Below are 11,157 nucleotides of genomic sequence, written 5' to 3'. Positions count from 1 at the left end.
TGACTTAGATTTCGTCTTTCCGAGACCGGAATCTAGTCACGATCTCGACTTAGATATCTGAAATGGATCTAAGCCGGATCGACACCTAATGTTCCCTTCCTGGGAACGCGTCCTCGCAGTCACTCCCCTCCAGTGACTTACCTCACTTACCTGCCAGACGTCCAGTCAGCCCGTCGACTCGTCACTCCCCTCCAGTGACTTGCCTTAGCTTACCTGCCAAGCGTCCGTCAGCCGGTCGACCTGGCTGGACTTCGTGCCAGCTATCCGGTCGACCTAGCTGGGCTTCGTGCCAGACATCCGGTCAGCCCGTCGACCTGTCTGGACTTATCCTGTACACTCGATCAGAGTGTTAGATCAACAATAAACCTAACTTAACCTATTTGTCATTCATCAAAACCTGGGTTAAATCGTTAGTGCTAACCGCACCAACAATCTCCCCCTTTTTGATGGAATGACAACCTGGTTAAGTTAGTGAGGACATTTGCAAGAAAAAAAAACAGATAACATCATTTTGTGGAGGTTTTTAAGTTAGTTTGAATTTTCAATTGGTTTGGCTAACTTAACCCACCTAACCCTCCCCCTTTGGCATTCATAAAAAATAAGCATGTTTAAAGTAATTAAAAATACAGACTTCAGACAAAGTAAGGAATCATGTCAAGTTAATCTGGGCGAGTTAAACTTAGTAATCTTTTGTAAAAGAGCTAAGTTTTGAGACAAGTTCAACTTTCAAGACTTAAGTACATAAAAGACTTGATTTTTTTTTTTAAAGCTAGTTTTCAAAAATAGATGTATATAAAAAAAAATCCAGATTTAAAAGCTAAGTTTTGTGAAAAATAGCTAATTTTTCAAGTATAGCTTCTAAGGTTAAGGTTTAAGAATAAGTTTCAAGAAATTTTTTTTTAAAACAGGTTTCAACTCTTTTCAAACATAAGCAAAATTTCAAAACTAAGTTTTAAAATATATTTCAAGATTGATTGAAGTTTAATTTTCAACACTAAGTTTGTAAAAGATTAAAAATTTTAAAAAGACTTAGTTTATAAACTTACGCTTAGTTTACAAAAATTCATTTTTGTAGAATTAAGTAAAGTCAAATTCTCAGAACTAGATTTTTAAATTCAATTTTGAAAACTACGTTAAATTCAATAACTTAGTTTTCAAAAATAGGTTTAAGAAATTTTTAATAAAAATGTTGTGAAAAACCGAAAAATTTTAATTGATTCCTCCCCCTGGACCTGACATCAAATCAAATGTCTAACCAGTTAGTTACTGACTGACTTATCAAAAGATAGCAGCTTTCACTTGGTTAATCAAGTTAAGGTCAATCTTAACTTGATTAATATATATTTTATTTTTAACGCCCAGACTTATGTCGATGCACTGAAATAAGCATCTTAAGTCTTAGGCAAGTGGCCTATGCATCTCACCCCTTTCTATTGTTCGGCAAACACAAGCAAGGTAAGCCTAGGGTTTTGGTGAGATGCTCAAAACTAGTCCTATGGGTGCATGTTCTCTAAGGTTTTTGAACTAGTCTAAGGCTAAAAGTTTATTTAAAAATCTAAAAATAGGAAGGTTTTAAAAACTAACACATGTTTGAACCTATAAGTTGAAAGCAATAATTTTGAAAGTATTTTGAAATTCGAAATTCCTAGTCTATTAGGCACATTCCTAGTTTTCTACGTAAATGGCTAAATTCATTTTCAGGGAGTGGTTTAGTGAATATGTCAGCTAAGTTTGACTTGGACTCAACGTATTTGAGCTCAATGTCACCCTTAGTAACATGATCCCTGATAAAGTGGTGCCTAATTTCAATGTGTTTGGTTCTTGAATGATGCACTGGATTTTTTGTTAAATTTATTGAGCTAATATTATCAATTAAGACTTTTACATTTGTGATTTTTAAGTTAAAATCTTTTAAGGTGTGCATCATCCATAATAATTGGGCTACACATTCTCCTATGGCTATGTATTCTGACTCAGTTGTAGATAGTGCAACACAATGTTGCTTTCTACTAAACCAGCTAACAAGTGATGGGCCTAGTAGTTGACATCCACCACTTGTGCTTTTGCGGTCTAATTTGCACCCAGCATAATCTGAGTCAGAATATCCTATTAATTCAAACTCACTGGTCCTAGGATACCAGATTCCTACGTTTGTTGTTCCCTTAAGATATCTAAAAATCTTTTTGACTTGAGTCAAATGGGATTCTTTAGCACAGGTTTGGTATCTTGCACACATACTAACTGCAAATAAGATATCAGGTCGACTTAGTAGAGTAGACTGCCTATTGCACTTCTATAGTACTTTAGATCTACTGGTTTTCCATTTGGGTCATTGTCTAAAATTGTGTTTACTGCCATGGGTGTTTTTATTTCTTTTGTATTTTCCATTCCGAATTTTTTAAGTAGTTCTTTAGTGTATTTGTGTTGATAAATGTAATTTCCTTCATTTGTTTGTTTGATTTGTAATCCTAGGAAATAGGTCAATTTTCCTACTAAGCTCATTTCAAATTCTTGTTCCATTAGATTAATAAATTCTTCTAAAAAGTCTGAGTTAGTTGAACCAAATATTATATCATCTACATATATTTGTGCTATAAATATGTCGTTATTTAGTAATTTAACAAACAAGGTTGGATCAATTTGACCTTGGTTGAATCCTTTGGATGTTAAGTAAGATGTTAGCCTTTCATACCATGCCCTGGGTGCTTATTTAAGTCCATATAATACTTTCTTCAACTTAAAGATATAATCAGGGTGTTCTATATTTTCAAACCCAGGAGGTTGACTTACATACACTTCTTCTTTTATTAGTCCATTGAGAAAGGCTGACTTAACATCCATTTGATATAGTCTGAATCCCTTATGGGCTGCATAACCTAGTAACATTCTAATGGATTCTAGTCTGGCTACTGGGGCATAGGTCTCATCGTAGTCAAGTCCTTCAACTTGACTGAACCCTTTGGCAACTAGCCTAGCCTTATTCCTAGTAATTTCCCCAGTTTCACTTAATTTGTTTCTAAATACCCATTTTGTTTCTATTACTTTCTTATCTTTAGGTGGTGGCACTAGATCCCAAACTTCATTACGCTCAAATTGAGCTAGTTCTTCTTGCATAGCGATGATCCAATCTAGATCAAGTAGGGATTCAGCTACAGTTTTGGGTTCAATTTTTGAAATCAGGGAGATTTGACTCAGGTTCCTAAAAGATGATCTGGTTTGAACCCTTAGGTCTGGGTCACCAATTGTTGGATGGTTAGGATTTACTCTTATAGTTCTAGGGGGTTCATTTTCTTGAGTATGTTCATCTTCTTCATAGTCTAGGGATTTATTGGTTTCTTCAGAATTATTAATTTCAGTAGGTTGAAGTTGAGTTTGTCCTTGGGTTTCTTCAAATTTTACATTTGTGGTTTCCTCGATTTTTAGCGTAATTTTATTATATATTCTGTAACCCCTACTGTTTAGAGAATATCCTACAAAAATCCATTTTCTACTTTAGAGGTGAATTTTCCTAAATGTTCTCTAGTATTTAGGATGAAGGCTGGACACCCAAATACTTTAAAATATTTTATGTTAGGTTGTTTGTTATAAAATATTTCAAAGAAGGTTTTATTATGTCTTTTATTTAATGTTGTTCTATTTTGCACATAGTAGGCTGTGCTTCTGCCCGTAAATATTTAGGTAGGTTATATTCATTTAACATAGTTCTAGAGGCTTCTAGTAAGGTTCTATTTTTTCTTTCTACAATTCCATTTTGTTGGGGGGTTTTAGGACATGAAAATTCGTGATGGTAGCCATTTTCAAGACAGAATTTGTTAAAATTATGATTTTTAAATTCTCCCCCATTGTCACTCCTAATTCTTTTAATTTTAAGATCTTTTTCATTTTCAATCTGTTTGCAAAAGTTTGTAAAGATTTCAAAAAGTTTCGTCTTTATGTTTTAAGAATTTTACCCAAGTAAACCTAGAATAATCATCTATTATGACTAAACAGTATAAGTTTCCATTTATGGATTTGACTCCATGGGAGTCAAAAAGATCTAAGTGTAGAAGTTCTAATATTGAGTTGGTTTGTGGCTGATTTATTGGTTTGTGAGTGGATTTAGTTTGTTTACCTTGTTGACAAGCATTACATATGGTTGAATCTATGTTAGGTAATTTTGGTAAGCCTCTCACTAGTTCATTTAATTTGCTTATATTTCTAAAGTTGGTGTGAGACATTCTTTTATGTCATAGCCATGTTTCTTCTTTTTGTGTTAAATAACACTTAATGGAAGAAGTGGTTAAGTTGATGGCATAGATGTTGTCTTTTCTAAAACCTTTTAGGCTTATGGTAGAATTATCTAGATGTTTGATTAAACACTCTGTGGATAGAAATTTAACCTTATACCTAGTATCACATAATTGACTTATACTCAGAAGATTATATTTAAAATTTTCAACAAGTAAAACATTTGTAATTATAAAGTCTATTTTTAATTCAATATTACCTATAGCAATTACCTTGAGTTTGCCGTTGTTTCCAAAGGCAACTGTTCCTAAGCTTTTGTAAGTGAGTTGAGTGAATTTGGTGTGATCTCCAATCATATGTTTGGAGCAACCACTGTCCAAAATCCACTTGGTTTCCTACAGTAAGTAGGATTTAAAGTTAGTCTTTTTATTTTTGAGCAGGCATTATTTAAGTTAATTTTAAGTTTAAAATTAAAGTTTTGACATTAATTTTTAAGTTTGAAATTGAAATTAATTTTTAAGTTTAAAATTAAAATTTTGAAATTATTTTTTAAGTTTAAAATTAAAATTTTGAAATTAATTTTTTAAGTTTAAAATTAAAATTTTGAAATTAATTTTTAAGTCTAAAATTAAAATTTTGAAATTAATTTTTAAGTCTAAAATTAAAATTTTGAAATTAATTTTTAAGTTTAAAATTAAAATTTTGAAATTAATTTTTAAGTTTAAAATTAAAATTTTGAAATTAATTTTTAAGTTTAAAATTTTGAAATTAATTTTTAAGTCTAAAATTAAAATTTTGAAATTAATTTTTAAGTTTAAAATTAAAATTTTGAAATTAATTTTTAAGTTTAAAATTTTGAAATTAATTTTTAAGTTTAAAATTTTGAAATTAATTTTTAAGTCTAAAATTAAAAATTTGAAATTAATTTTTAAGTTTAAAATTAAAATTTTGAAATTAATTTTAATTAAACAAATTTAAGCCTTATTCATCTCACCCGATCTATATTATCAATCAGGGAATCCTATGATTTTGTGAGATGAAATTGGATTTTTAATTATGAAGTTTTGGTTTAATTTGTGTTAGATTCAGATTTAGCTTTGGTCTCCACAAATAGGCAATCTTCGGATAAATTTCTAAGCTTGGTGAGTCACATGGACGTCATTAGTAGTAACCAACCTTTCGAGGTTTTCCGAATAGTCCTATCCACGGAGCTTAGTACTAAATATTGGTCTAACTGGTTAGGATTCATTTAAGGGTAGCTTCGGTCAGTTCTACTTGGCCAAATGCACCAGATCGAAACCATATCTTTCTAGACATGCGATGTCCAAGCTTCCCTAACGTACTATCACCCAAAAACTTCACCAGTACCATGATTCAAGTTAAACTATTGATTCAAGTTAAACTTGGTCTCTTTTTAACTAATTCTAATTACCCTGCCGGGTTAGTTAATTTTGGAGGTGCCAACTATTCTGGAGCCTCCCCCTGAATTATTGACCTTTAATTTAAATTTTCGTTTTAGGTTTGTGTCTGTTTCTTTTATAGTTATAATTAACTTGGTGATAGTTTATATTTTGTTGAGTTTTAAATTTTGAATTTTTCGATTTAGGTTTGTATTTTGGTTTTTTATTTGGTTTAATCGAGTTTATATAATATACTTTTTCTTTAGGTATATAATATTGATTAAGTCCTACTTGCGTGGTCAGACACGCTTTTGGAACCCAAGCTTGATTAGTTGATTTGTATTGAGTTATTAATGACTTAAAAGTTTTATTTGAGTTCGACTTGTATCCGAGTCCGGTTTTATTATAACATGCTTTTTGATTGTTCAGGATTAAGTTAAGATTTTTTGATCTTGTTGTAAATTTTTCTAGCATTTCTTTTAAATTGTTAATATCATTTTTTTAATGATAAATTCTCCTCCTCAAGTGTTAGATCTTGAGTTGGATTTGCATTTTTGATTTGTTCCTTGAGGCTTTGATTTTCCTCAAGAAGTGATTTGTTTTCATTTTCTATTTTAATTAATTTACTATTTAAACAGGAAATAATTCTAAAAAAATTTTTGTTTAAATTAAAATATACCTCATTTGGGCCTTCGGAAACGAGTACGGACTCGTGGCTTGTTTCGGGTTCAGACCCGTCTTCATCTTCTGACTCGTCTTCTGTTTCAGCTTCGCGGGCCATTAGTGTGAGGTGGCTCTGATGTTTCTGCTCTTCTTCCTCCGATTCGTCCGAGGAGTCGTCCCACGTTGCTTTGAGGGCCTTCTTTTTGGTTGGTTTCGTTCTTCAGTTTTGGGCATTCGTTCTTGTAGTGTCCCTTTTTATTGCAGCCGAAGCGAGTCACGTTCTTTTGTTCTGAGGGAGAACTGATCTTTTGAAGGTCCTTTTTGCTGAAGCTCCTTTTTCTCCTGGTGAACATTTTTCTTACTAAGTTTACCAGGTGTTCTTCGTCTTCGGAGTCTTGGTCGGAATCCTCTTCATATTCAGGCTTGCTCTTCTTTTCTTTGGAGGAACCTGCAAATAAAGCTATACCTTTCTCGGCTCCAGCATTAGTTTGCTCATGTAATTCTAATTCACAGAAAAGCTCGTCTAATTTTAACTTAGAAAGATTTTTAGAAATTTTGTAGGCATCTACGATTGATGCCCACAAACTATTACGTGGAAAAGCATTTAATGCGTACCTTATTAAGTCTCTATTTTCCATCTGGTGGCCTATCGCATGAAGCCCGTTGAGGATGTCCTTGATCCTCACGTGAAGCTGATTCGCCGTTTCACCTTCCTGCATTTTTATATTAAGAATTTTATTTAAAAGCAGGTCTCATTTTGTTACCTTGGCGTCGCTTGTTCCCTCGTGCAGCTCGATCAATTTGTCCCACAGCTCTTTAGCGTTTTTGTGTGGACCGACTCTGTTCAGTTCTTCTCTTGTTAATCCGCACTGTAGAGTGTTGATCACTTTATTTTCTGTTGACGCCTTTTTCTTCAAATCTACTGTCCAGTCTTCAGGATCCAGTATATTCCCGGAGTTGTCCGCTGGAATTTTATAGGGTCTCGTAACGCTCATCCACTGGTCGAAGTCTGTTTTGAGGTAAACCTCCATGCGCTTCTTCCAGTACGAAAAATCGTCCCCGTTGAAGAGTGGAGGTCGTACTGTGCTGAATCCTTCTGTCTGAGACATTTTAGTCCTGCGCACAGAAGAAATAAAAGAAAAATAAAAATCCCAAGACTTGGTCTTGGATTAGTAGTGCAGAAGAAGAAAAAATAATAGAAGTATCTAAATTGGTGTTGCACCAATTTAGATTTAATTGCAACGAGAGAAAAAAATTTAAAACAGGTAATAATACCAGTTTGAAATTAAATGTAAAACTGAAAACCGAAAAAAAAAAAAAAGATTAATTTTTCACCCCCTGTCTGATTGGTGGTTGCACCAAATCAGAGCGGTACCTGCTCTGATACCACTTGTTGGATCGTGAAACGTCGATAGAGGGGGGGGTGAATATCGATTCGAAAAAATCGCGTTAATAAGAGTTAAGCGTAGCGAAATAATAAAAAACTTAGGCAAACTGAACAAGGTGTTTTTTACTTCGTTCGGAGCCTGTGACGACTCCTACTCGAAGGCCCGTACTCCTTGAGTAATTTCGTTGGGCAATTCACTAGCAATTCGAAATACTATTACAAATTAAGGTACAGAAATGCTAATGGAAATAAAGTGATACCGACAAGAAAATTAACCAAAGAAGAAGGAGCACTTTGTCGGAGCTTTGTTAGCGTCGCAGGAGCGTAGAGCAGCAGAGCAAGCAATCGAAGAGTTCTCAGTTGTTCTTGAAGCTCCACCCCTGGGGCTTCTTTTATATGCTGCTCCGGGCGCCTGGATCCCTTCCGGGCGCCCTGGTGCGACGTGGTAGGTCTAATCAGCGAACTCCACGTGGCGACGACTCGGCCTGGATAAAATTCACCTCCGGGCGCCCGGACCTCCTATTTCCAGAAACTTCCTTTCCTGCAAAACAGAGTTAGTCCGAGGCAAATATATATTCTGCAAAACAGTTTGTTAGCACAACTAAAGTAATATGATTTAACAAAAAAAGAGTATGACTTAGATTCCGTCTTTCCGAGATCGGAATCTAGTCACGATCTCGACTTAGATATCCGAAATGGATCTAAGCCGGATCGACGCCTAATGTTCCCTTCCTGGGAACGCGTCCTCGCAGTCACTCCCCTCCAGTGACTTACCTCACTTACCTGCCAGACGTCCGGTCAGCCCGTCGACCCGTCTGGACTTCGTGCCAGCTATCCGGTCAGCCCGTCGACCTAGCTGGGCTTCGTGCCTAAGCGTCCGGTCAGCCCGTCGACCCACTTGGACTTCGTGCCAGCTATCCGGTCAGCCCGTCGACCTAGCTGGGCTTCGTGCCAGACATCCGGTCAGCCCGTCGACCTGTCTGGACTTATCCTGTACACTCGATCAGAGTGTTAGATCAACAATAAACCTAACTTAACCTATTTGTCATTCATCAAAACCTGGGTTAAATCGTTAGTGCTAACCGCACCAACAAATGTCACATGGAATTTTTGATTCTCTTGACATGTTAGACTTTGATGTCTACATAGAGTGTGTTAAGAGAAAGACAACTAACAAAAGGAACAAGGGAACTAGCCGTTGTAGTGACGTTTTGGAGCTAATACATATAGACATTTATGGAATATTCCCTAAGGTATTTTGGAATAGACACACATATTTTATTAGTTTCTTAGATGACTATTTCAAATTTAGCTATCTATATCTTATTCATGAGAAGTCGCAATATTTGGACATGTTTAAAATTTTCAAAGCCGAAATTGAACTTCAACTATGTAATAAAATTAAAGCCGTTCGATCCGACCGTGGAGGTAAATATTATGGTTGATATGATAGATCAGGTGAACAAGGTCAATAACCTTTTATGAATTACCTTACTAGTGTGAGATTGTACCTCAATATATCATATCTGATACACCTAGCCAGAATAATGTACCTAAGCATCACAATCAAACCCTAAAAGATATGGCGAGAAGTATGATGATCTTCACTTCTCTACCAAAGTTTTTATGGGATGAGACACTCAAGACTACAATTGATCTACTCGATAGAGTACATAGTAAGACAGTAACTAAACTCTCATTCGAGATGTGGTTGGGTAGACATCCTAGCATTAGACATTTATATGTCTACGATTGTCCAGCTAAGGCTAGGCCTTATAGGCATAATAAAAAGAAACTGGATTCAAGAATAGTTAGCTATAATTTTGTACGCAACTCTAAGAAATCAAGGGGGCATAAATTTTATGATCACTCTAATAGATCCTTCTTTGAAACGAAAAATACTAAATTCATTGAGGATAGTGGGAGTGATAAAATCAGAAAAATATCTTTGAGAAAAATATTGGTGATACTTCTGTGGTCACTACTAGTGCGATCAGTAGTGTTATGATTACCATACCGAACATTATGGATATTGCTCATCCAGAGTGTAGTGAACTAAAATATTCTCATGACTGTAGGACCGATGCGGCCGGGTAGAAGGGGAGGTTGAATAGTCCTGAAAAATCAAACACAACCCTTTCTCGTACGATTAAGCTAACACATAAAAAAAATAGATTAAACAGAAAATAAAGCATAAAAACGAGGCACCGAATTTGACTTGGTTACAACCGGGGAGGTTGTTAATCCAAGGATGAAGATCGCACTAAGAGCTCCTTCAGGCGGAGAAGCCTCGTTTACAGCAGTGTAAGCACAGCTAAACACTGGAAGCACACAAGTGTTGTTTACAATTTCTGAACTAATGAAGAGCTTCTGGACCAAGGCTATATTTATAGCCTTGGTCGGGGCGCCTGGAAGGGTTCCGGGCGCCCTGGGGGGGATAAAGTTTTATCCCCCAACGTTCAGATCGCGTAAATCGCGATCTTGGTCAAAATCAGGGTCCGGCGCGGAAGATTCGGCGCCCGGACACCGGCGCCGGATTGGTTCGGCGCCGAGCAAAAAGTCAATGCGGTTGACTTTTGTCCGGACCACTTCTGTTAAGTCCCGTCTCGGTCCGGTCTTCGCTCCGGATCCGCTTGATTGGGTGATCTCTGACATCCGGAATAGGGCTCACCCGAACCCATCTTCCGGTCTTCTCGAGCGTGCTTCCCTCCGGCTTCTCGTCCCTCGGAATTGCCGCGTGTCCCTTCTCGTCCACCAGCGTACTCATCCGCAGACTTCGTCCCTCGATCGCACCCCGTGCCGACCTTCGTGCTAGCTGCGTCTCTTGCTCCTCGAGTAATCTTCTGCTCCGGCTTTCGTACCTCGGAACCATCGCGCGCACTTCCTTCTCGTCCGCCGGTGTACTCTTCCGCAGCGCCTCGTCCCTCGGATGCACCGCGTGCCGTCCTTCTCGCTAGCTGAGTCTTCCGCTCGAGTACCTGTGCTCCTAAGCTCCTGCACACTTAGACACAAGGTTAGAAAACAACAGAACCTAACTTAACTTGTTGATCACACCAAAATCAACCTTGGGGTTCCAACAATCTCCCCCTTTTTGGTGTGATCAACCCAAGTTAAGCTAGGGTTAACTAGATAAAAAATAAACTAACTAAATTTATAATTTAGTGCACAAAGATAGAAAAAAAATAGTTTTAGGCTATCTCCCCCTAGACTTATACTTATCCTTCTCCCACTTTGATCACAAAAAAATGGGGTTCCAAGAAAAAATCTAAGGGTTAAAGACTTAGAAAATTTTGAAAAGCTACCTGAAAAAAAAATTTCTAAGTCAAAAAGATTCTAAGTTAGAAAAAGAATTTTCAGTAAAATTCTAAGTAAAATTTTAAGTAAAAGAATTTTATTTATTTAAGTCAAAATTTTGAACCATGTTTGAATAACTTTTTAAAGCATTAAATAATTCTAGTATTAATTCTTTATTAATTAAAT

Source organism: Zingiber officinale, chromosome 7B (genome assembly GCF_018446385.1).
Source record: "Zingiber officinale cultivar Zhangliang chromosome 7B, Zo_v1.1, whole genome shotgun sequence".
Taxonomy (NCBI): Eukaryota; Viridiplantae; Streptophyta; class Magnoliopsida; order Zingiberales; family Zingiberaceae; genus Zingiber; species Zingiber officinale.
Note: the sequence above shows the minus strand (reverse complement) of the source record.